Raw genomic sequence first — 25,410 nt, forward strand, 5'->3', positions numbered from 1 at the left:
TTTTGCAGGGTAGACATCCTGTCACAGAAATAGAGCCAAACTACCCAGTCTGTGGCATTTCTAATCCTATTGTGGACAAATATGATTTGCTTAACCAGAGCAGAAATGGTCTTTCTTTCACTTATGCTTGAAAGAGGCAATTCATAATGGTTTACAACACTATAGGCTTGTAACGGACTTTCTCACATGTGTGTTTTTAAAGTGGCTTTTGCCAGAAAAAAATAAACACTACAGGGTCCCACAGAAATAGCTGTCCTAGTAGTTTTCCTGTCATGCCCTGCTGACCACCATATCCTTTTGTATTACATGTGCCAGGCTGACCTAAAGTCTTCCAGTTCTGAATTATTTTAATTGCTTTCTTTTCTAGATGCATCTTTTCAGTCTCTCAAGTGCTCTTTAAAAAATGACTTCTTGAACTACAAACAAGATTTCAAAATATGTGCCTGTTTATGCCGGTATTCTGTTGTTGCTTTTGCTAATTAACATTCCAAATCTCAAAAACTGTCTCAGGATTTTAACTGACTTTTGTCACCTCCATCTTATTCAAGTACTGTGCTGGCTATCCTTGTATGTTATTATTAAACCATGCATATCATGCTTTCCCCCCCTCCCCCCACCCTGCTTGATATTTAGTTCTGTCTTGATATTTGTTTTGAATGACAGTTGAAGGATAATTTATGTACTGGTCTTCTAACACTAGTACAGTCAGCTATAGGTTGCTATACTAATTGGGAAAAAACAGTCAAGGCAATTACTCATTTGTGAGAACAGAGATAGCTTATTTGTCTTGTACATAAATTCTTTTACATAACCCTTCCACACACACACACACTGTTGAGAGGAGTACAACAAGTCTGAGCTATAAAATAATTGTATAGGAATGTTGACTTAGTCTCCCAGGTTTAGAAATATATTCTCAAAATATAGTGAAAGGATAAGAATTTAGATGGATAGAGTAGTTGTTCATTAAAATGGGTTCTTTGACTGCATTCTTTACAACATTTGGCTTAAGTTCTTCCACTCATCATTCTTCATTGTTAACTTTATAGGTTGTGCTGAATTAAACTTTCTACCAGAACCTTACCAAGACATTTCACATGGATTGTCACCAAATTAACACCACTGATGGAGTGGTAGTTGTCCGTCTAAAATCTGTTGGTCTTCTCTGTGGATTGATCTACTCATAGGCATGGAACATCTATTTGTTAAACTTTTCCCTGTTCAAACAGAACATTTTCTAGTGCTCTTTTTAAGTTCATGTACCCATCTGAAAGGGGAACATAGCCAGCTTCTACTCAGACCATCTCCGTGCACGGAACTACCACGCAGGTAGTTTCACTAATGAATGGAAAAAACAAAACAGACCACGAGACTTCTAGCCCAATAAAGAATAATTACTGAGGTGGGCACAGCCATACCTTTGGGCTTATTTTTCCCCAGTTATCAGAACACCAGAGTCTAACGCTAGCATAGTCACAAGAATAAATATTTGTGGTTATCTTTCAAGCTACGACATTATAGCCAGAGTATAGTGGATGGATTTTAAGGAAATAATCTGGATGTTTTAGGGTATGTTAGGCTGGTTTTCCTCCTCCTCCAGACACACACAGGCCACCCAATAATACATTCTTGTAGCTTCTGAGATACTTACTATGTTCTTGCCATTAACACATACTTCTCTTAAGGATTGTTGACTTCAGATCCAAGGCAGCTTTGAAATAACTATGCATCTTTGTGCCAGGCATCTATTTGCCTCCATATTTACTCCCTGCTTCACCCTCCTCTACTCAGTGTCCAAGATTTCTAACTCCTGTAAATGACATTTCCTCTGACATGGGGCTTCCAGCTGTTTTGGCTGTTGGGAGGCACTGGAAGGGGACTGAGGAAGAGATGTCAGGGGAGAAGCCAATGTATTTTTTCACCCTCTGTCTCTTCCTCGGGTTGGGGGTAGTCCATAACTGGTCTTCAGCTCCTTCAGACTCTCTGTTGAACAGTCCTTCCCCTCTATGGTCCAGTCTCCCATTGGGCAGCTCCAACTTTTAGGCTCTGATTACAACCCGTACTCTGTGTGTACCGCTAGTCCTAGGGTAGAAGCCACTTTCTGCTGTTGCAGATCTTTGGGTGGTCTCCTTATTCACTGTTTAGCTTTTCAGCTCATCCAACCTTTTGTAACTAGTTTCATGTATTAAATTTTCTGTTTCAAACTACCTGACCTGAAGACTTCTGCTTCAGGGAAGATGGAATAAACATATTTTGTCCTATTCCTTCTGCTTAGTATAACTAAAAACCCTAGAAATAATGTAATTTAACATTTATATAAATACTAACTACATATATTATAAATTACATATATGTATAATCATTATTATAATGCATTATGTTACAAATATAAAGAATATATAAGAATACTGTGAAAGGCAGACTGACTAGAGACCTCAGGACCCGAATAATAACACGGCAGCGAGTCCCCTGGGTTTTGTGTGTTTGTGTGTTCTGTTTCCCACATCCCAGACAGGCTGCCAAAGAAACTGGCAACTTGAAATGACCAATGGGTCCAGGCAAAATGAGCCCCAACAAAAGCCTGCTTTCTTTACCCAAAAGACTGGAAAAGGGCAGCCTAGCAAGACAAAAAACTTTTAGAAAACAGCTGCTGTACAGAAAAAAAACACTGTCCTACCCTTATTCCCACCTACGAAGATGGACTAAGGGACTGAGCCCCATCGTCACCAGGTGATAACTGAGGTGCCAAAGCAACAGAGCTGCACAATAAAATAAGCAAAACAAAAATGATAGAGCTAAGGCACGAAATGGACAAATCCATGATTATAATTGAAAATTGATAGAGCAACTTGACAGAAAATCAGCAAGGATGAAGAACTCATCATCACCACTGACCAGTTATCTAACTGACATAGATAGAACACTCTACCCAACGAAGCAAAATACACATTGTTTTTGAGCATGGTACATATACTAATATAAACTATATGTGGGCCATGAAACAAACCTCAAGAAATTTAAAAGCACTGAAACCATGTGGAATGTATTTGACCAGAAATGGAACAGAAAACTAGTATCAGAAAGATAACAGAAAAATCTCCCAACAATTTTGAACTAAACCACCACACTTTTAAATAATCTGTGGTTGAAAAAGAATGCCTCAGGGGAAATAAAACATGGAACTGAATAAAAGAATTCATATCAAATTTGTAGGACACAGCAAAAGCAGTGCTGAGAGGAAAATTTATGGCATGAATGGTTATTTTAGAAAAGAGGAAAGATCTTAAATGAGTTATCGAAGGTCTCACCTGAAGAGCCTCGATTGAATAGCACTCAGTGAAGGGACTATTGATAAAAGGCTGGGTTAAAGGAAACTCACAAGGGATGGTGTGGTGAAGCAGCCCAGGATAGCAGTGGTAAGAAAGTACTGTCACCCTCTAGGCCTGGAGGCACAGAAGTAGACAGTTTCTGCTGAAATCTGGTGAGAACTGCAGCTCTAGGATGAAGTGGCCTGGGAGGTGCTTAACATTTATCAAAGGAATGAAGCCACTGCCAACTTGTAGGAAGGTAGGGGAATAAATACCCTGACTTGCTTTCTGTCCTTTGATCTTCTGTGGTGCTGTCCATTGACTGAACCCACAAGAAAGCTAGAGGGCAAGAAAGGCCTCCCATAGCATGGAACAGGGTGGAAATTGAAGGAGGGTGTGTCTGAAGGGATGACTGGAGAATATTCAGCACAGTTTGTTTCAAGGTTTGATAAGTAAGAGAACTATTTATAATCATCAAATATGTAAGGATTTGAATAGTGGTGTTAGATGTTAAAGAGCTTGAGCTTCTTGAAAATAATTGTCTCACTTATTTTAATATTGCCCTTTCCTCTGTCCTATATATAATCAACATTCTATTAGGAAAACATTGCTAAGGAATGATAGACATTAGCTTGGGCCTGAAAGTATCATAAACAGAGTAGTATTTGACTCTTGGCTGTGTCCTTCTCTCACTGGGTGACCTTCGGCAAGTTACTTAGCCTCTCTGAGCTTCTATTTACTCATCTACAAAATAGGAATGATAATGTCTACTTCCAAGAATGGTTGTGTAGCTGAGAGAATTCAATAAAAGATGCTTGTGAAGGTACCTGGTAGGAACTCAATACATTCTGATTGAATTTGAATCACAAATTCTAGATGAGTGGCTTCAAAATTCATGAGGTAAGGCCACATGTTAGAATTAGGAATGCATTTTTAAAGAGAGAAGAAAATCTGTGTTTAGACTGTTAATGTCATCTATCAATCAACAATTATGATAATATGATCAGCAAACTATTCTCTATCAATGGATTTTTCACCACGTTTTGATTACAAGTGTGAAATTTTACCAGGATTCAGCTCGTATTAGGAATTCAATGAATTTCTTAATTATCTGATAATCTGCCAAAAAAAAAAGAGCAAGTTCTTTGGCATAGGATGCTGGTTACATCAAGAATTTGTACTTCACCCTTTTAATCAAAGATGAGCTCTATTGGTGAGTATCAGCTATAGAGAAGCCTTAAGTGCATCTTTTTGCATCCCTTCTCAAACAGGTTGCCATGGTAATGTTGACAATCACAAAATCTTAATAGCATCTACTAAGGGTGTAAGGAAAAAATAAATATTGCAGGTAGAGTTTTGATTGAGAAATATTTTAATTCCTGCAGTACTAGCCAGGTTTCCTTTTCAGTTGCAAGCTCAGATTTGGTTATTATAAACATTTATCAATTTTAGCAATCTTTGTTTTTATTAATTAGCCTTTTATTGGCATACTTGTCAAGAACAAGGCAGCTGTACAGTTCTAATAGGCAGGTGTATTTTATACATGAGAATTACTCTGCTGTGTCAGAGCCATGCTCTTTGTAACTTGCCTGTGACAGAAGGCCCTAGAATGATATCAATTGTTTTCTCTTTCAAAGCAATTCTAAGACACCCAAGGCTCTGCTGCTACTAGATTTTTTTTTTTTTAGACAAAGGCATAAAATGTAAGGGATCATCTGTACTTGGATGGTCAAAATTTATAGCAGCAGACTGTTGCTCCCCTGCATGTGTCCATATACAAACAAGCGTGTGCGTGCATGTACACACACACACACACACCCCCATACAATCTTACAAAATCCATTATATAATTGTAAGCACCATGAGAACAGGAGTCTCATTTGCTTCATGTGCGTGTCATCCCTGGTGCTAGAACAGTGCCTGACAAGTAGCACATGCAGTATAGTTTGGGGCAGGGTTCAGTAGACTTTTCCTGTAAAGGACCAGGTAGTAAATATTTTAGGGTTTTTGGACCATATGATCTTTGCTATGACAGTCCAACTCTGCTGGTGTAGTGAAATCAGGTTTGCTCCAACAGGCTTGAACAACCTGTAAACCAGTGAGTGTGGCTGTTTCAATAAGACTTTATTTGCAAAAACAGACGGCCAGATTTGGCCTATGGGCTGTAGTTTACCACCCATATCTTCCAACATATACTTGACAGCATGAACTCTACACCTGGACTACCTGGGTGTTTCTTCTGAAACGACTGCTTATAAGCAGTGCAGCCTTGTTGTTTGGGGCTTCGCAGGTGGCTCAGTGGTAAAGAATCCACCTGCCAGTGTAGTAGCCACAGGAGATGTAGGTTTAATCCCTGGGTCAGGACGATCCCCTGGAGGAGGAAAAGGCAGCCCACTCCAGTATTCTTGCTTGAACATAACATGGACAGAGGAGCCTGTCAGGCTACAGTCTATGGGGTCACAAAGAGTTGGACAACAATTGAGCGACAGAGCACACGCACGCAGCGTTGCTATTCAGTTATAAGAGTTAAGTTCTCTTTAGTTCAGTTTCTTCATCTGTGAAAAGGGGGCTAATAATAGAATTTTTTCGCTATTTTCAGGTTATATGAGTGAATATATGTGCAACTTTAGGAATGGACCTGCCTTATGTGTCAGTATTCATTATCATTTGCTATGTCAACATTAAATAGAGAAATCATTCTTTAAGAATACAAAACAAGTATATGCCTTTAAATACATAGCATCTTCCTTTCTTTAAAAATAGCCAGTGATAAGCTCAGGATCACCAAATGTGAAATTGTGAACTTTGGATAAGAGATGCAATTTTCTGTTGGTCCCAGCAGCATCCTATTTATTTTGTTCTGGTTGTACAGTATTAGGAAGCGCTTAATAATGTTTTTAAATAGTAATGGTGTTAATTATCTCATCGTGTAATCTTAGGAGACTCTTCTAATAAGCAGAGATAGCAAAGGAATTTTAAATCTCAGGTTTATATATATACAAATTTGAGTTAATCCAGCTTCACAAATTAATGAATGTAAATTTGGAATATTATATATTTGTGTATATTTTGGTTTTTTAATATTTTATTTAAAATTTGGGCTTCCCTGGTGGCTCAGTGGTTAAAGCGTCTGCCTCCAATGCGGGAGACCTGAGTTCAATCCCTGGGTCAGGAAGATCCCCTGGAGAAGGAAATCGTAACCCACTCCAGTATTCTTTTTTTTCTTTTTTTAAAATATAAATTTATTTTAATTGGAGGTTAATTACTTTACAATATTGTATTGGTTTTGCCATACATCAACATGAATCCGCCACAGGTATACATGTGTTCCCCATCCTGCACTCCAGTATTCTTGCCTGGAGAATCCCATGGACGGAGAAGCCTGGTAGGCTACAGTCCATGGGGTTGCAAAGAGTCGGACATGACTGAGCTTCAAATCCTAGTTCCTAATCTTGCTAACCTCAAGTGCAGGAGCTTCAAATCCTAGTTCCTAATCTTGTCCTAAAATTTATCTTTATACTTATGAAATGTGAATCAATTATACGTGGATTCTCCAGATGCCTTATAAGTGTGCATGTGTGTGTGCAAGTACACACAGATGCACATGAAATGTGACTCAGTTTCATGTAGATTCTCTGGAGCCCTTCCTGAAATCCTCCCGTGCTGTCTAACTGGTTCTGTTGGAAGCCATGATGTGTGGTGGAGGGTAATAGTTGTGATTTACTCCTGTGTTTCCTGCCCTCCTCCAATCTGTTCTCCACACAATAGCCTGCGTGATCTTAAAATTGCATCACCTTGTCTCATGCCCTTGATTAATATATGCTTTACTAACCTCACAGTGCAGGAGCTTCAAATCCTAGTTCCTAATCTTGTCCTAAAAAGCCCCCTGTGTATGATTTCTGCCTAATCCTTAATTTCAACTTGCACCTGTCCTCTCACTGTCCACACTTCAGCTCCCGTCACACCAGTGAAGTCCCTGAGGACTCTTCCTGGCCCCTCCACACATGCCCACTCCTGCCTCCGTTGGTCCTTTACCCTTGTTTGCACGCCCTTGTTCTGGGCCTGTCTCTGGGTGCTGACAGGCTAGCTCCTTCTTAGTCTCAGGTCTCATTAAGTGTTACCTGTTCAAAGGCGATCACCCTATATAAAGTAGCACCTACCCATCCACATCTACTTTATCTCACCCCCCATTTACTTTCTTTATAGCAGTCATCACCGTCTGTCATTATCTTGCTGTTCCTCTGTCATCTTTTTCCCTCTGTGGAATGGCAGCTTTGTGAGACCAGGGACCGGAACATCTTGTCATTCCCCTCTTCCTGGGACAACTTGTAGGTATTTATAGGACAGATGCCTCCAAGCAGAGCCTGCTACAGTATTTGCACAGCCTGGTAAATAAAATGCAGGTCAAAATAAAAACGCAGGTTCCCTTGTTTAGAAGTTATAAGGAATTTCATGATGTCTACAGTAGAGCCCTGAACCAAGTGCTGGTCCCTTCTAAAGTTGCATCTCCAAGAATCCAACCCTATCTCCAGGCAAGTTACTTAAACTCTCTGGACTCATGTTCCTGTTCTGTAAAATGATAGAAACAGTAGTACCCCTTCTTGCGGTGCTTTTGAGCCTTAAGTGAGGTCATACGCACACTTACTTGAGGTACCCTGCCTGCAGCCATCTCCTGCACGTATCAGCATTATAATTATCAGTCTCTCATTCGTGTGATGCATAGCCCCCAAAGTACAAATTTTCCAGCAAAGTACAAATTTTCTGAATAACCTCCCTATCAACTCTTTCAAGTGACTAACCTAACTCTATCACATGGAATGGGGATGTGGGTGTCACTTGCAAATAATATTGACACATTCAAGGTATGGACCGACAGCATATCTCGCTTGCTGAAAAGAATGTGTCAAATGGAGTTAGGCTGTTTTGAAAACTCCTTTGACGATAGGTAAATCATGTCACTCTCTGAGCCCACTGGTGACACTGGAATGATAAATAACGTCTGCCACCCACCTTCCTGACAAGAGTGAAGCAAGAGCATGAATTGGATTAAGAAGAATCCAGTCAAGTGCTTTGATTTTCTTAGAGAGGGCCTGTGCAGGCGCTGCCTGCCAGAGTCTGCACACATTGTCAGACACCCTGTTTGCTTGGTCTGTGTGCCTCTGGTTACTGTGTGCATTGTGTAACAAATCAATGGCACCTTTAATGGCAACTATTCACAGACTCTCACATTTTGATTTATTTTTGTGGTACAGCCAATGACTCAAGTTAGTTTAGAAATGCAGAGAGGAAAAACAGCATGTCTTTTACATTTATATTGTGGTCTCCCTGGTGCTTTGGGACTGTGTGGACTACGAGATGTGGGCTGACTCCCTGGGAGGGAGCTTTAGTTCGTTTGCTGGGGGGAGCACCCTGCGTGCGGAAGATCTGGACACTGATTTTATCAGTGGTTTCTCTTTGCCAGTGGAGGCTAAAATGAAGTGGAAAAATAACATCTGTGAAGCATGTTTTATGTATATGGCACTCTGCCTGGATTTTTACTTGCTCAGAGAGATTACATAGTATAGTGATTAAAAGAATATGCTCTTCTTCGTTAGGTATTCCTCAGTAAACCTAGAACAAAGAAAAAAAAAAGTATATGCTCTGGACCACAAAAAGTAACTTAAACTTTCCAGTCTCAATTTCCTCATCTGTAAAATGGAATGGGTTAGATGTTTTTTTCTCTGTCCCTCCAAATCTACTCTCCACCCTTTCTACTCTGATTTCCACTCCAGGAGACTGTCTGCTGCCATCAGCAGGCTGTGGCACCCTATGCTTCCTGTTCGGATTGAGCAGCACAGAGCCCCCACCATAGCTGGGAGGAAGAGGAATGAGGTGAGATTATTTATTTCCTAGGTTCTCTTGCTGTGAACCTGCCTTGGGTTAACTGTGTTCTTAGCCAAATGCCACGGCTACTGTCAAGTTTCTGAGACCATCTCTTTATATCTTACTCTCTTTTTCAGCTTCCGGTAACTCCTCCCTCCCTCTGTCCCTGTAGGCCTAAGGCTGGTGACAGCTGTGTTGCTCCTATTCTTAGGTCCCTGCTTGCTCCTTCAGCGTTTTCTACACTCAACTTGCTGTTGTTGTTGTTCAGTTGCTAAATCATGTCTGACTCTTGTGACTCCATGCATTGTAGCCCGCCAGGCTCCTCTGTCCTAGGGATTTCCCAGGCAAGAATACTGGAGTGGGTTGACATTTCCTTGTCTAACACACAGCCTCAATTCAGTTCAGTTCAGTCGCTCAGCTGTGCCCAACTCTTTGCGACCCCATGGACTGCAGCACGCTGGGCTTCCCTGTCCATCACCAACTCCCGGAGTTTACTCAGACTCATGTCCATTGAGTCGGTGATGCCATCCAACCATCCCATCCTCTGTCGTCCCCTTCTCCTCCTGCCTTCAATCTTTCCCAGTATCAGGGTCTTTTTCAAGGAGTCAGTTCTTCACATCAGGTGGCCAAAGTATTGGAGTTTCAGCTTCAATATCAGTCCTTCCAATGAATATTCAGGACTAATTTCCTTTAGGATGGACTGGTTGGATCTCCTTGCTGTCCAAGGGACTCTCAAGAGTCTTCTCCAACACCTCAGTTCAAAAGCATCAATTCTTCAGCGCTCAGCTTTCTTTATAGTTCAGCTCTCACATCCATACATGACTACTGGAAAAACCATAGCTTTGACTAGGCAGACCTTTGTCAGCAAAGTAATGTCTGCTTTTTAATATGCTGTCTAGGTTGGTCATAATTTTTCTTCCAAGGAGCAAGCAGCTTTTTAATTTCATGGCTGCAGTCACCATCTGCAGTGATTTTGGAGCCCCCCAAAATAAACGCTGTCACTGTTTCCATTGTTTCCCCATCTATTTCCCATGAAGTGATGGGACCAGATGCCATGATCTTCATTTTCTGAATGTTGAGTTTTAAGCCAACTTTTTCACTGTCCTCTTTCACTTTCATCAAGAGGCTCTTTAGTTCTTTGCTTTCTGCCATAAGGGTGGTGTCATCTGCATATATGTGGTTGTTGATATTTCTCCCAGCAATCTTGATTCCACCTTGTGCTTCATCCAGTCCAGCATTTCTCATGATGTACTCTGCATATAATTTAAATAAGCAGGGTGACAATATACAGCCTTGACGCACTCCTTTCCCGATTTGGAACCAGTATATTGTTCCATGTCAAGTTCTAACTGTTGCTTCTTGACATGCATACATACTTCTCAGGAGGCAGGTCAGGTGATCTGGTATTCCCATCTCTTTCAGAATTTTCCACAGTTTGTTGTGATCCACATGGTCAAAGGCTTTGGCATAGTCAATAAAGCAGAAATAGATGTTTTTCTGGAACTCTCTTGCTTTTTCCATGATCCAGCAGATGTGGCTATTTGACCTCTGATTCCTCTCCCTTTTCTAAATCCAGCTTGAACATCTGGAAGTTCATGGTTCACGCACTGTTGAAGTCTGGCTTGGAGAATTTTGAGAATTACTCTGCTAGCATGTGAGATGAGTGCAATTGTGCAGTAGTTTGAGCATTCTTTGGCGTTGCCTTTCTTTGGGATTGGAATGAAAACTGACCTTTTCCAGTCCTGTGGCCACTGCTGAGTCTTCCAAATTTGCTGGCATATTGAGTGCAGCACTTTCACAGCATCATCTTTCAGAATTTGAAATAGCTCAACTGGAATTCCATCACCTCCACTAGCTTTGTTTGTAGTGATGCTTCCTTAGGCCCACTTGACTTCACATTCCAGAATGTCTGGCTCTAGGTGAGTGATCACACCATCATGATCACACACAGCCTACACCTTTGTAAATAGTCTCTTTGAGAATAAGCCCTTGTCAAAGTGCTTTAACTTAAGTGTGTTGTTTGCTTTCTGTTAGGCTTCTGATTGATACATGGAGATAATCAGAATAGCTATCTCCTGGGTTAGAATGTATTGATACCTACACGTGCAGCTCTTAAGATAGTATCTAGCACATATTTGAGACTCGTGACCTTTCTTAAGGTCTCAAGGTATAGTGAACATCTGATGGCTTCTTCACCAGCCTTTGTTCATCTTTCCCCATCTCACCCATTCCAGGTTTCAACTGGGAACTTTTAGGAGTTTGAGAAAGCTGATTCCATCTCGGAAATCAGCCTATAACTTATACTAGGCCAGTTAGCACATCCCATACTTTCAATGGCCATGCTTGGGTTTAGGAGTAGGCAGGTGGTTTAATCTAGACAAGTGAGTATGGCTTTCTTGACTTGTGTTGGAAATTCTGGGGCACAGATACACTGGGGTGCCATGCATTGGGTGTGGTTGCAGTTGGCTTAGGTGGGAGGAACATTTCATCACTGACCTTGTCTCAAAATGCCTCTGTACTGTAATGATAATAACAGATCCAATTTCGTTGGTTTTATTGCTGTTTTAAAATTGTCTACAGTTAATGTGTGGCCCACCCCTGCTCTCTGCCCTCAGTGTACCACTGTACAGTTGCTGTGTGCTCTGGGTGGTGAGATGCAGTCAGGCACAGCTGCAGTGGGAAACTAGTCTGAGAGTGAAACTGCAAAGGGCAGAGAAAAACTTAGCCGCAGAAACAAAGTTGGAGCCCTGCTTAAACCACACACAAAGTCTTCCCTGCCACTGGACTTATTCAGTTGTGCCAGCCAATAATCATCTTATCTCTGTGATTAAAAAAAAAAAAACCCAAAAGCATTCTTACAGATAGGCCCTGATTACATTTGGTTTGAAACCAGGTCTTTTTGTCTCTGGAGCCTGACAGTATTTTCATCTGCTCATTTTCCTCCTCATTCGACTTTTATACATCAAACCATGCATCATTTTCCTTCAGATAAAGTTTTTCACGATTCGTTTTCTAAAGTGAGTTTCAGGGTGGAGGTCAGGCCTGTGCTGGGATCTCATTTGGTCCTCTTTACTGACTTTGGCAAGTGCTTCTCCTTCAGAGTCTCTGCGTTTCCATCTGTGAGGGGAGGAGGTTGAACGGGATGTGTCCTCTCCGGTTCTAACATTCTGCGAGCATCCACACGTGTGATGAAAACCAACCTCTTGAGTCGGTACAGCCTGTTTGGTCAGAGGCTAATGTGCGTTTGTGCCAATTAATAATAAAAATGAAACAACCTTGCTCATTAGTATAGAATCATGGGCCATTTTTTCCTCCTTACATTAATTTTCCCTAATTCAGTCCTCCTGAAATAGTTATGCTCCACGTTTGGGCATTTTAGTGCACACTGTCTCGGGTGTTCCTGAATCACCTCACATGTGAAAGTCTCTTCCCTCTGGACAAGTATTAGGCAGCTTGCAGGCAAGATCCGCTCTAATGGCTTCAGGTGCTGCTGCATCTCATCTCCATCCCAGACCTGTCGCCCCCATGTCCCTTAGGCATCTCCAGAGCAACTTGTCTCTGGCTGAACCTTTTTTTGTGCTTCCGATTCTGTCCTTCCTCTTGTGTTTCTCACCTCAGCAAAAGTACCACCATTTGCCCAGTTGGCCAAACCAGAAAGCAGGGAATCTTTTTTCATGCCCACTCAGTCTTGTTGAATTAGTCTCCTTAACATTTAAGTCTTGTATTAGCTGCTGTCACCCCACTCCAGTACTCTTGCCTGGAAAATCCCATGGATGGAGGAGCCTGGAAGGCTGCAGTCCATGGGGTTGCTGAGGGTCGAACATGACTGAACGACTTCACTTTCACTTTTCACTTTCATGCATTGGAGAAGGAAATGGCAACCCACGCCAGTGTTCTTGCCTGGAGAATCCCAGGGACGGGGGAGCCTGGTGGGCTGCCGTCTATGGGATCACACAGAGTCGGACATGACTGAAGTGACTTAGCAGTAGCAGCAATAGCAATTAGCTGCTGTAACTGATTACCGCAGACTCAGTGGTCCAGCCAGCAGAATTTGATTCTCTCACGTTTCAGGAATTTAGAAGTCCAAAGTCAAGGTGTCAGCAAGCTTGGTTCCTTCTGGGAGCTCTGAGGGAGTATTGCTTCATGCTTCTTGCCTAGTTTCTGGTGGTTGAGGAGATGCTGAAGGTGGAATGGCCATCTTGTGACCACAAGGGTCAAGTATGTCCTAAGGATGCTGTGCTGAGTGACAGAAGGGCCCTGAGTCCCTTGTGGCACCATTATGCTTCTCTATCGGTCCTAAACTGCCTAACCTGGGAGTCATTGTACTAGGGGGAAAAAAAATCGAAACTTTTAAAGTTGGCCAAAGGGTACGAAAGTTCAGATATGCAGGATAGTAAGTTCTGGGGATCTTATGTACAACAGAGTGATTATAGTCAATAATAATGTATTTATTGTATGTTTGAAATTTACCAGCAGTGTATATCTTAATTGCTCTCACCAAAAATAAAAAACAAAAACCAGGGTGACTGTGTAAGGTGTTGAATATGTTATTTAACTTGATTTTAGTCAACATTTCATATAATATATGTATGTCAAAACATCACATTGTATACCTTAAATATGAATTATTTGTCAGTTATACCTCAATAAAGCTAGAGAAAGTAAACAATTAAATAGAAAAATATAGTTTTTTGTTTAAGACATACTTTGGGTGACTGTTATTCACATCAAATACAGTTCGTTACTGATTTTATACAGTTGTCTACCCAACACACCTCCAGTTTCATCTCCTATTGTTCCCAACCTGGAATCCTGATTTGGGACCATGCTACTGTACCATAAATGCTCCATGTTCTGTTGTTCACCACTGGGCCTTTGGAGGAGATGCTCCCTCAACCCTGCAGTGAGGGTTCAACCTCAACCCTTTTCTTCTGAGTTTGGCCACTTTCTAGTTATCTTTCAGATTTAAATGCCACTTTCTTATTGGGGCTTTCTGCCCCTTATAGGCTAGGTTTCATATTGTCATCACTCCATAGGTGTCTCCAGCCTAGTTCTTTATTGCAACAGGTTGTAATAATCTGTTTATTTGTCTCTTCCCTGAGTTTCTAAGGGAAAAGGATCAGGCATTTCTTCTTATGCCAAGCACTTTGCATAATGTCAGCCACATTGTTGTTAAACATTTGAGTGTAGGATGGATGAGTCATGTGCGAAACACAGTACCAAACACATAGGAGGTATTAAAGAAATCCTATTCAATTAGATGTACATGGGCCACATTTCATCCCTCATAATGCATATGACTATGAAAACCATACATAGTCAATTCTTAGTATGAGGCTTCAAAGCAGATTAGTCATTTGTTATTTAGCAAACATTTATCAACTGACTATTAAACATTCTTTCAATGGCTGGGTCCTTACCTAATTCATATTTGTATCTAGTAGTTGAAAAGCACATAAGTATTACCATAAGTATGGTAATACTTATTTCCTCTAGTAAGTAGGTAAAAATACAAATCAGTGCTGTGAGTTTTCAGAAGAGGGAGAGGATTGAGAAAAGAATGACAGGAGAAGTGACCGTGGAGCTGGATGAATATGGATGGTGGGGGCTGGGACTCCAGCAGCAGCAGAGGCAGAGGTATGAAGAGGGAAGGGCAAAGAGAGTGGTGTCTAGTCTTGTTTAATAGAATTAAAGGTGAGAGACAGAGCTGAAAATGTGAGATGGGTCAAATCCTAGAAATCTTAGAGTAATAGCCATCTGCTGCTCTGACAGTCCTGTTACCTGTAGCAAAGGTTACTGCTTGGCTCCCCTTGCTTTTAGTAACAGAATCTTGATGTTTATCTGGACACATTTCACTGCCTCCTTTACAGCTATCTGCGTCCACATGAGTATGTTCTGGCCAATAAGAAATAAACAGAAAAGTCATGTGAGACTCTAGGAGGTCTGTTGAAATGGATGAGTATACTCTTCCTTGCCCTTTCCTCCATCCTGTTGTAAGAACAACGATGTACACACAAAAATCAAACAGCCATGTTGGACTGGGAGAGTGGGGCTGCCGTCTAGGCATCTCCTCAGGGATGAATGGGAGGAGACTGGACCTGCATGAAATCACTGAGCTGCTAGACAAGTCCTCAGATGACCTCGTCCTATGTGAGAATTCTAGGTAACCGAGAAGCAAGCTCATTTTCCTGTGCTACTTGAGAGCTTTCTGTTTTACATAGCTGAACCTAATCCAGTTGATCTATCACCCAACTTCAGTGTTAAAGAGTATTTGGAAACCAGGATGAATTTTTCCATAGAGTTAATTGTTACTCTTGGACATACTCCCTATGCCTGGCTATCTTCCCTTTCCAAAGCTATGATGACATGCTCATTTTCTTGAGGGTCCTTTCTTCCTAGGACTGGCTGTGGAATGGGACTGAGGGTCCTGAGGCCTCCTCTCCCTTTTGTTGCCTCTGAAAATAAGTACATTGTCCCTTTCTGTTGTAAGGATGTTTATAGATAATTACTCTGGGTAAATCAACCAGGAAATAACAAACAGGTCAGTTATAAATGGTCTTATACCATTTTCATAGCTTCACTTCCTTTTTATAGTCCTTGTTACATTGGAAAGTGAAAGTGAAGTCGCTCAGTCGTGTCCAACTCTTTACGACTCCATGACTATACACCAGGCTCCTCCATCCATGGAATTTTCCAGGTAAGGATACTGGAGTGGGTTGCCATTTCCTTCTCCCAGGGATCTTCCCAACCCAGGGACCAAACCCAGATCTCCCACACTGCAGGCAGGCTCTTTATCTGAGCCACCAGGGAAGCCCATGCTTGAGGAAGCCCACCAGGCTCCTCTATCTGTGGAATTCTGTAGGCAAGAATACTGGAGTGGATTGCCATTCCCTTCTCCAGCAGATCTTCCTGACTCAGGGATTGAACCTGGGTCTCATCTCCTACATTGCAGGCAGATTCTTTACTGTCGAAGTTATCAGGAAAAGTGTTAGTTATTTTTTGCTGCATGACAAATTATACTGAAACCTATCTGTTTGAAACAATAAATGTTTCATATTTCACAATCTCTGTAGGTCTGGAATACAGGCATTAGTTGGATGCTTCTGACCCACAGAAACTGAAATATGAAACATTTATTCTTAGAAGTTGTCTACTAGAGGAAAATTCACTTGTCTTCCTGCTCCATTCTTTAATTCCTGAAGGTAGTGCCTCTAGACATTCACCTAAGAGGGTTTCTTTTCTGAGTTGGTGAACCCAGTGGTATATTCATTCATTTAACAAATACCCATCGAACACAAATGTTCCAGGGGATAAACTGGTCAGTATAATAGATGTGCTCACTATTCGAAATCTCAGAGAGATGCCATGGGGAAGACTGTGGGTGGGAACTTGTTACATCCCCCCACTGGATATGAGCAAGTTGAGGTAACCACACAGTTTGTCTCTCTGCCTCCAGCCTTAGTTGTCCTTCTCCTCTAACCTGTCAGTAAGGGTCCCCTGGATTCAAGTGAATGATTATGAACTTCTCCTCCAGCCAGGACATCTTCCACCAGGACTGTACTGAATAGGGCTGGTAGGGAGGAAATCTCCTGGAACAGGCTTGCATTCATTCCCATCTTCATCACTTGCATTATAATAAATGCTGTTGTTCACTTTATTTCTCTAAACCTCATTTTATTATCAATGAAATGGAGTCAAAAGTAGTGTCTACCCCTGGTTCGTTGTGAGGACTGCATGAGAAAATATATGGAAAGTACTTGGCAAAGAGCCTGGCACATGGTGGGCACTCAGAGGATATTAGTGATTCTGAATCATTATTTTGTTATTAATTTTACTACTACTATCCATTTGGAAATAGGAATCAGCATAGGAAAAGAATGCTTCCCCAGATAATCCAGTCCATTGCACCATGTTTGAGCTACCTCAAATCCTCTTGCCAAAAGCAGGGCTGGGTATAAATAAATTAACTAATGAAGAAAAGAGGCTGTGTATTTTGATTTGGTATAACTGTAATCCTTTTTGCAATTGGAAAATAATCCTTTAGTAAATAGAGAAGATAGAACATGTTCAGACTAACAGCGTTTAGTTAAAATAGTCAAATATTTAGCATGCCTGATACCAACGAAAGTCATTCAACCTTTAGAGTTCTCAGTGTATGCTCTCCCCTTCTAGCATGCATTCCAGCTTCTAAACGCACACCCAGCCGTTTCAGCGCTTCCTGCTTTAAATTATTCTGAGTTTTTTTACACACGCACACACGCCAGGAATAATAAATGGCAGTTTTAGGAACACATCGTATAAATGCCAATTTCCAGATGGATTTGTTTTGCTGCAAACTTAGTTAACACTTGATTCATGAAATAGCGGGTGGAGAGAAGGTGTAGAGTGAGTACTTAGACCCAAATAAGGTGCGACCTGCCAAGGGAAGGGTGGCCAAAAAGAGCTGAGAAAACTGAAGCAAGTACTCAAACTATTTTCAAAAGATAACTCATCAAAACACTACAGAGAGAAAGTGAAAGGCAAAAAGCAAACAAGCTGGCGGGTAAATGTTAACCCTTTGTAACATTAAAGCTGTAACATAAAGCTGTGAATTGGTTCTGTCTGAGACTGCCTGTTTTGTTTCTGAGCCGCTGAATATGCGCAGTAAAATTAAAACCTTAAGTCTATTATATAGCTTCCTATCTTTCCCTTTCCTTGTATCCCTTTTTCTTCTTTTTAAAAAAGTAGCAACTCTTGGAAAAGGCACCATTCAAGAACTAGTAGACTTTTTCTATATTGAGATAGGCTCAAATTTAAACCCTGAAATTGTGATTGTGCAGTTGCTCTCTCTAGTTACTTGTAGGCTGATTTTCCCTGAGATATGCAGTAAGAAATGTTGAAATAATGAATAGATGATGCCTGGGAGTCAGCCTTTTGGACCTTCTGCTAATGCCAACTCTGCCTCCAACTGGACATATGATGTTGGAATCATGACAGTAGCTCTGAGCTTCATTTTCTTCATTTGTAAAGCACATGCTTCATTGGGTTTCTGTAATGACTACAGCATTCATTCATTCATTTTGCAAGTACTTATTGAGCATCTACTGTGTGCCAGCCCTGATCTCTACATTGGACTTGACAGTGTGTGTGCGCGCTCAATCACACAGTCATGTCCAACTCTTTGTGACACCATGGTCTGTAGCCTGCCAGGCTCTGCTATCCATGGGATTTCCCAGGCAAGAATACTGGAGTGGGTTGCCATTTCCTCCTCCAGGGGATCTTCCTGACCCAGGGATTGAATCCTAGTCTCCTGTGTCTCCTGTGTTGCAGGCAGATTCTTTACCACTTTAGCTGGATGACCTAAATAAAGTCCCTGCTCTCAATGGAGCTTATAGTCAAGTGGAGAAGACAATCAACACAAAAAGAAATGTCTGTTTTTTTAGGCTAAATAGCTAGCAGCAGAATTAATTGCTCTCATGTATTTAATTTGACTAAGTCACTGTTCATAATGTATGCACTTGTCCATCCTCCCCTACCCCCAGCTAATGATGACACCTTATACCTGTATCCCTACCAACCCTTAGCATTGTCCAATTTCGTGATTTTTCTGGGCTCATAGATTTAATTTGATTTTTCTGAATTTAGTAATAATTTTGAACATCTTTTTGTATCTTAGTAGTACTTTCTCTGGAGAAGGCAATGGCACCCCACTCCAGTGCTCTTGCCTGGATTTAAAATCCCATGGATGGAGGAGCCTGGTAGGCTGCAGTCCATGGGGTCGCTAGAGTTGGACACGACTGAGCGACTTCCCTTTCACTTTTCACTTTCATGCATTGGAGAAGGAAATGGCAACCCACTCCAGTGTTCTTGCCTGGAGAATCCCAGGGACGGGAAGCCTGGTGGGCTGCCGTCTATGGGGTCGCACAGAGTTGGACACGACTGAAGCGACTTAGCAGCAGCAGCAGCAGTACTTTCTCTTATGTAAATTGCCTATTCATATCCTTTACCCATTTTCCTATGGGAATTGACATTGTGTGCATGCTCAGTCACTCATTCGTGTCCAACTCTTTGCAACCCCATGAACTGTAGCCTGTCAGGTGCCTCTGTCCATGGGATTATCCCTTCAGGAACATTGGAGTGGGTGGCCATTTCCTCCTCCAGGGGATCTTCGCAGTGCAGGTATTGAACTTAATAGGAGTTATTGAATTGAAAGAATTCCTTATGTATTGGAGACCTGAACTATCTAACATGGTAACTACTAGCCACATGTAGTTGTGCAGTTATAGAGGGTGCCCTGTTCAAAAGGGCCCCTGATCAAAAGACATCAAAAGATGTCTTGGGCCCTGAAATCATCCTGAAAATTCTTAATAATTTTACATTTGAATTTATGTTTTGTAGGTGAAGTCCATGGGGACAGCGGGGTGCACACATGAGCAGAGGAGATAGGTGCAGTGTACAGTCCTCAGTTTCTTGCCATGCATTTGCATATAATGTCAGACGATGCCACATGAACACAGAATTCTGATGGACCAGAGACGTGTGGGAGTTCAGTGAGACTCAAAGCCATTACAAGGTGAGTGGTTTACATCTATGACTAAGTAGAGGCTGAGGCCACATTTTTCATTCAAACAGAACTTACTTCTGACAGAGAAAGAAGGCTGTGGCATTCTAAGAGACCTAAGTGACCAAGGAACCCTAACATATCCTTTCTTATTCTTGTTACTTCTCTGTATCAGCCAACCACTTATACTGAAAATTACAGAAAAAGAAAGGGAAAGATGAGCAATCCATAGTTGTTTTTCTTAGCAGTCCTTCCTTAGTCATCCATAAGTCATGGTAGAGAGTATTGGTATTAATAGAATATGTGAACATCAAGAAGTAAAATATAAAATAGTTGAGTTAGTTTTGTGCAGCTCTTCCATTGTTCTTATAAGAATAAAATACATATGCATGAATGAGCTACAAAATATAAATTGTATAATTTCAATGATTTTTGCACAAATGCGCTTATATTTGCACTTAAAACTACACTGTACAATATAAAGGTAAATGGTACAATTCATGTTAACAATTTAAATTTTAAATTTCTTTATATAAAGTAGCACTAAAAAGCAACCAAAGACACTATGACAAAGCAAAAGAGAAGCCAAAGAAGGAAGAAAGAGTTTTATATTTTAATATTGTTGGGAGGGAGGAAAACTTTTCCTCTTCCCTGTTAGCTTCAGTGCTTGGAGGCCTGCAAATTAAACTGACAAAAGACAGGTTAACCTAGCAAGAGGAAAGACAGATCTTTATTCACATACATATACAACTGTGCACAGAAAACTATGATGAAGAAATGGTTAGAATTTGGGGTGTATATACCACCTTTACAAGGAAAAGGGTTAGGATTTCAAGGGACAGTAAATGGTAGGCACAGAGAAATATGTGGAGCGGGGGAAATTAATAGAAGGTAAGCTTTGTTTTTGTAAAGCCTACTTATACAATTTCTTACCCCAGTGCCATCTTTCTCACCTGGTGACAGGAGGTGAGAAGACCAAAGAAGAACAAAGAGTTCTGGTTGCTTATACCCAGTTCTACAGGATTACGTTATCATATACTGCTGTTGCTGACCAACAGTGCCCCTTGAGAGGAATTTAGGATGAAAAACAGGATGAGGTGCTCTGTGTTTTGGAAGACCAGTCCCTTACAAAGTTAGATGTGTATCTCATAAGTATTTTAATGAAGCCAGATTTGTGCATCTTGCCATATGTGCAAAAGCACTAAAATTATTAACTTGAGAAGTCTGTTTTTTGTAACTGGCCATAATCTTTTACAGAGAAAAATGCTTGACTGCATGTTTTCACTAGCCCAGAATCATAGGTAAGCTGGTTGCTCCCCTCCCTCTTTGGAGCAGAGCGACTGGGGGACTGTTTCCCAGGTGATAGGTGTCAGTAAGGCCCGTGCAGAAAAGTTAAACTCACAGCTCTGACGATGTGCATTTTTCCTTAAAGTCGACAGGAGTCACTGTTTGCCCCAATATAGGACATGTCCCTTGGAGGGGGGTTTTTGGCAGTTGAGTTCTTTTGGAAGCCTCTGTTTTAGACAGAAAATGAGAGCACAAACAAAACCTCTTCCTGAATCTGTTGATTCTCAGATGTTTTCAGCTCAAAGTTATATTTATGCTACAGTGGTATATTCTGAGTCTTTTCAAATAACTTGTATTTTCCCCCTGCTTTTTGGAAAGGGAAGGGATTTCACATTTCATTTTGCCCAGAACCCTGCAGCCTATATAGCTGGCTATGGAGGTGGGGCTGGAGGAGACTAGTCCAGAATTCTACCCAGTAATCCTGTCTCTGCCTGATGCCCAAGAGGCATCTTAATCGAATCCTAGTCTCTACAGATCTAAACCAATAAAGTGACTGGAATTTCCCTGGCTGGCTGGCTGGATTTCTTTTGCTTTTTGCCTGTATGTAAGAGCAAGGACCGTAACTTCTAAAAGGAGCCAATTTTTCCACTGGGCTATATAGATTGTACAACTCTAGGAGTATATACATGGACTCAACGCAGATGGTGCCCTCTAACGGTTGTGGTGCGGTGGCCCTGCCTACTTACTGCTATAGTAAGGCTACAAAACAGGAGTGGTTGGAAATTTGGTGAGAGAAATCAACTTTGGACATTTTGCCTTCAGTTCTGTCTCTCCTTCATTGACCAGCTCCAACATGACATCCTTCAATTCCACCCCTGATTCCCAGTTCCATTTCAGCTTGTCACTGGCAAAGGTCTTTAACGATTTCCAGGAAATTAAAATAGAATCTGGGAAATCAAATTAAGTCTAATCTTTTTTTCTTTCTTTTCCTTTGTGCTTAATGTAGTTTCACTTAACTCACAGGGTGCCTGCACCCAGCACTTCAGACCAGAGTTCCTAATGCAAAATGGCTGCTCCTGACACTTAAACTCGGTGTACTATGTGCAGAAACGCTGTGCACAACACTTTAAGATGGCAGTGGCAGACCAGGCGCAGAGGTGCTGCACCTGGCATTTGGATCTGGAGCCATGAGCAGCAGCACAAGAACTCCATCCTCCAAGAACCCTATAAAGCAGCCCTGCCAACGGCAATTTGGAAAAAACATGTACTCCTGAGCTCAAGCTTGCACTTCTCCATTTGATCATCAAAGAATAAAACTTTGCTTTGCTTCTCAATGGAACTTGGACTCGTTTTATTGACTCGAATGACACCAGGCAGGAGGACCCTGGGATCTGACTCAAAAGGATCAACTTTTGGCAACCCAGATGGCTTTTTCATCTGTACCGATCCACATGGCTCTGGGCTTATTGGAGCTCAGGGCTCCAGGCCGTGGATGGTGTCGGCTTTGAAGGTTCGCCTGGGAATGACTGCCTCTGGTCTTTGAGTACACTCTTGACAGGTTAGAACAGCAACAGTCTTTAGCCGAATTCAGAACAACTGCCCAGCAACCTGATACCCGGGTGTGGTGCTCATACAGCATAGCCCCCCGAGTCATCTGGACTGCACTCCCTTGAGATGATCATATTGTGGCCTCATTGGGGATCACAGATTGAAACTCAGGCATGTCTCCCTGCTGCCTCTGGCTGGCCTTCCAGTGATAAAAGATACCTGGGGATGATGGGACCTGTGGGTGTGAGGGAGCCATGCAGTCTTGCTTCTGCCTCACCAGTAATGCTGTCCTCTGTACAAGGCACTAGTTGCCACGTCAGGGCTTGTTGCCCACCTTGCATACCTCCAGGAGCCAACAATAGCATTCTCCATGGTCACTTTCATTTTGGTAAAGGAAAGTGACCAGACCTATGAGCTAGGAGATAAGACTGGGAAAATCCCAGCTAATTAGGACCCCCTGACAAAACAAAACAAGGACACTGGCTTTGAGTTGGAAGAAAAGGCACCAGGGACACTTGAATGCAGAATGTTCCCAAGGTAGGTTCACTCATGACTTGACCTCTTCTGGTCAGGTTGGTTTCTTTGAAGTGAGCTGGGGAGCCCTGTGAGCTGGTTGCAAGACCAGGAACCCCATCATCCAGGAACACTGGGAGCTGCTGGCAAGAACAGGAAACACCCACCGTCTGACCTCTTTTCCCTATCTGGGATGATCCTTTTTTTATCAACTAAAGTTCCCCAGGTACATCTCCCATTATCAACACAGAATACCAGCTGCCCCAGTGATCTGGTGAGTGTTGCATGGGAACTCCTTGTACTTTCAGCTCTCGCCACAGGGAAGTCCATGAACTCCTTTTTGGCTAAAAGGAGGAAAGAGAAGACCCCCACTTCTGACATGTGTACCACCCACTAACAGACCAAGTTGATGGCTAAGCTGCTGTGGCCAAGAGGCAGTCCTGTCTCACCTCCTGTGGGACATTCTGCCTATTTCAAGCACATCCCATTATACATTCAAGAAAGACCCCAGTTACATCAGAGTTCATGACATTTGGATGCTTCCTATATTGGTCTTTCAAGGAATCCATTAACAGTTTGGTGCTGGTTCCAAATTTCCCAAACCTGAGTTCTTATTTGGGCCAAATCTTACGACGTTTGCTTCCCCCGCCCTCAACGAGTAGTTGGAAACATTCAAAAATAGAATATCTAAGGTGTGGGAAACCAAATGTCTACCATATGAAAGGATAGCCCCTTGGGGTGTATCCTGCAGAACTGGAGTTTTTCCAGTATTACCCTCAACCCCAAAACATTTTATCTTCCTATATTTTACCACTTGGCCCCAGTATGGGGCTTGGAGATGGGGAAAGTTGGTCCATCAATGGGTCTCTAATAAACACTGGTTTTCAGTTGGACCTGCTATGCCAAAGACAAAAAAATGGGATGAAATTCCCTATGTCTGTCTTTTTTTAAGGCCTTAGAACAGTGGCCTTCTCAGACATCCCTGGTAACCCAGTGATTAGGACTCCACACTTCCAGTGCAAGGAATGGCTGTGAGTTCAATCCTTGCCTGGGGAACTAAAATCCCACACGCTGTGCAGCACACACACACACACACACAAATTCCAAAGGGATGTGGGCTCTCCTCCACTGCAGTAATACCAGTGCTTGACCCTCCCCCTGAGAACCTTCTTGATATCTTCATTAATCCTTCTTCTACTCTTCCCTCCCTACCCTCTTCCTTCCTGTGTCCCAACCTGGGCCCTAGGCCCCAGGGATTCCCTCCATACAAGTCTCCTCTGCCGTAGCCCAGTTAATCAACTACACAAAGCGGGACTGATTACCAACCAGGGTCCAACAACCCACCAGGGAGAGTACAAAGGACCTACCTCCTTTTGAGGCAGGTTCCCAATGGAGAAGGAGGGCTTATCTAGGTACATATCCCACTAAGCACTTCTGATCTGTATAACTGGAGAAGTACATACATGAATCAATAAAAAACAGTACCTTCTCCATCAAGAGGCTTTGCTGGGCACTGCCCCTATTAGGGCCTTATCAGACCATGGCAATCAGCCTGTAATACCATTATGCTCCCTGTAAGGAAACCCAGTGGGGAATACTGGATGGTACTGAAAGCCACCGAGGGTATACATCCAATCTACATGCTACAGGCTGCTCTGCTGTCCACAGGGGCCTGGTATTCTGTGTTACATTTTAAAATGCCTTTGTGGGCTTCCTTGGTGGTCCAGTGATTAAGAATCTACCTGCCAATTCAGGGGACATGGATTCAATCACTCGTCCGGTAAAATCTCACATGCTGTGGAGCAACTAAGCCCATGTGCCACAACTACAGAACCTGTGCTCCAGAGCGTACGTACCACAGCTACTGAAGCCCAAGTGCCTACAGCCTGTGCCACACAAGAGAAGCCATCGCAATGAGAAGCCCACAATTTGAGAAAGCCCTCTTGCAGTCATGAAAACCCAGCACAGCCTAAAATAAGTAAAAAAAAACCTTAAAAAAAAAAAGGGGGGGGACATCGTCTTCTGTATTCCATTAGCCCAGAGTGACAAGACATTTTGGCTTTTGAATGGCAGGAATCAGACACACAGGAAAACAACAGTACTGCTGGAGAGTCCCATCTCAAGTGCTCAAAAATTCCTGCACCATCTTTGGGGAAGCTTAAGCAAAAGACCTAAGAGATCAGTAGGTGGATGACATTCTAAACTCCTGTGTGGCAGGCCCATTACCCAAGCCCAAGAGAAGGAACAGCCGTTGCAATGGAACAACTCAGGCATATCCTCCAGGTAGAAGAAACCATGAACGCTGTCATGGAATACGGTCCTCAGGTGCTCTGGCACCCACCAGTCTGGCCC

The 25,410-nt window shown here is 42.2% G+C and overlaps 1 long non-coding RNA gene across 2 annotated transcripts in view; it reads left to right on the forward strand.

Moving 5' to 3' along the window:
- The window catches only part of LOC112581160, a 76,802-nt gene that overhangs the window by 50,141 nt on the left and 1,251 nt on the right, over positions 1–25,410 (forward strand). For both annotated transcript variants that reach the window (XR_006547326.2, XR_003105613.3), the window contains one exon: positions 19,548–19,722. This is a non-coding gene — a long non-coding RNA (uncharacterized LOC112581160). The remainder of the gene's footprint in view (positions 1–19,547; positions 19,723–25,410) is intronic.

Source organism: Bubalus bubalis, chromosome 21 (assembly GCF_019923935.1).
Source record: "Bubalus bubalis isolate 160015118507 breed Murrah chromosome 21, NDDB_SH_1, whole genome shotgun sequence".
Taxonomy (NCBI): domain Eukaryota; kingdom Metazoa; phylum Chordata; class Mammalia; order Artiodactyla; family Bovidae; genus Bubalus; species Bubalus bubalis.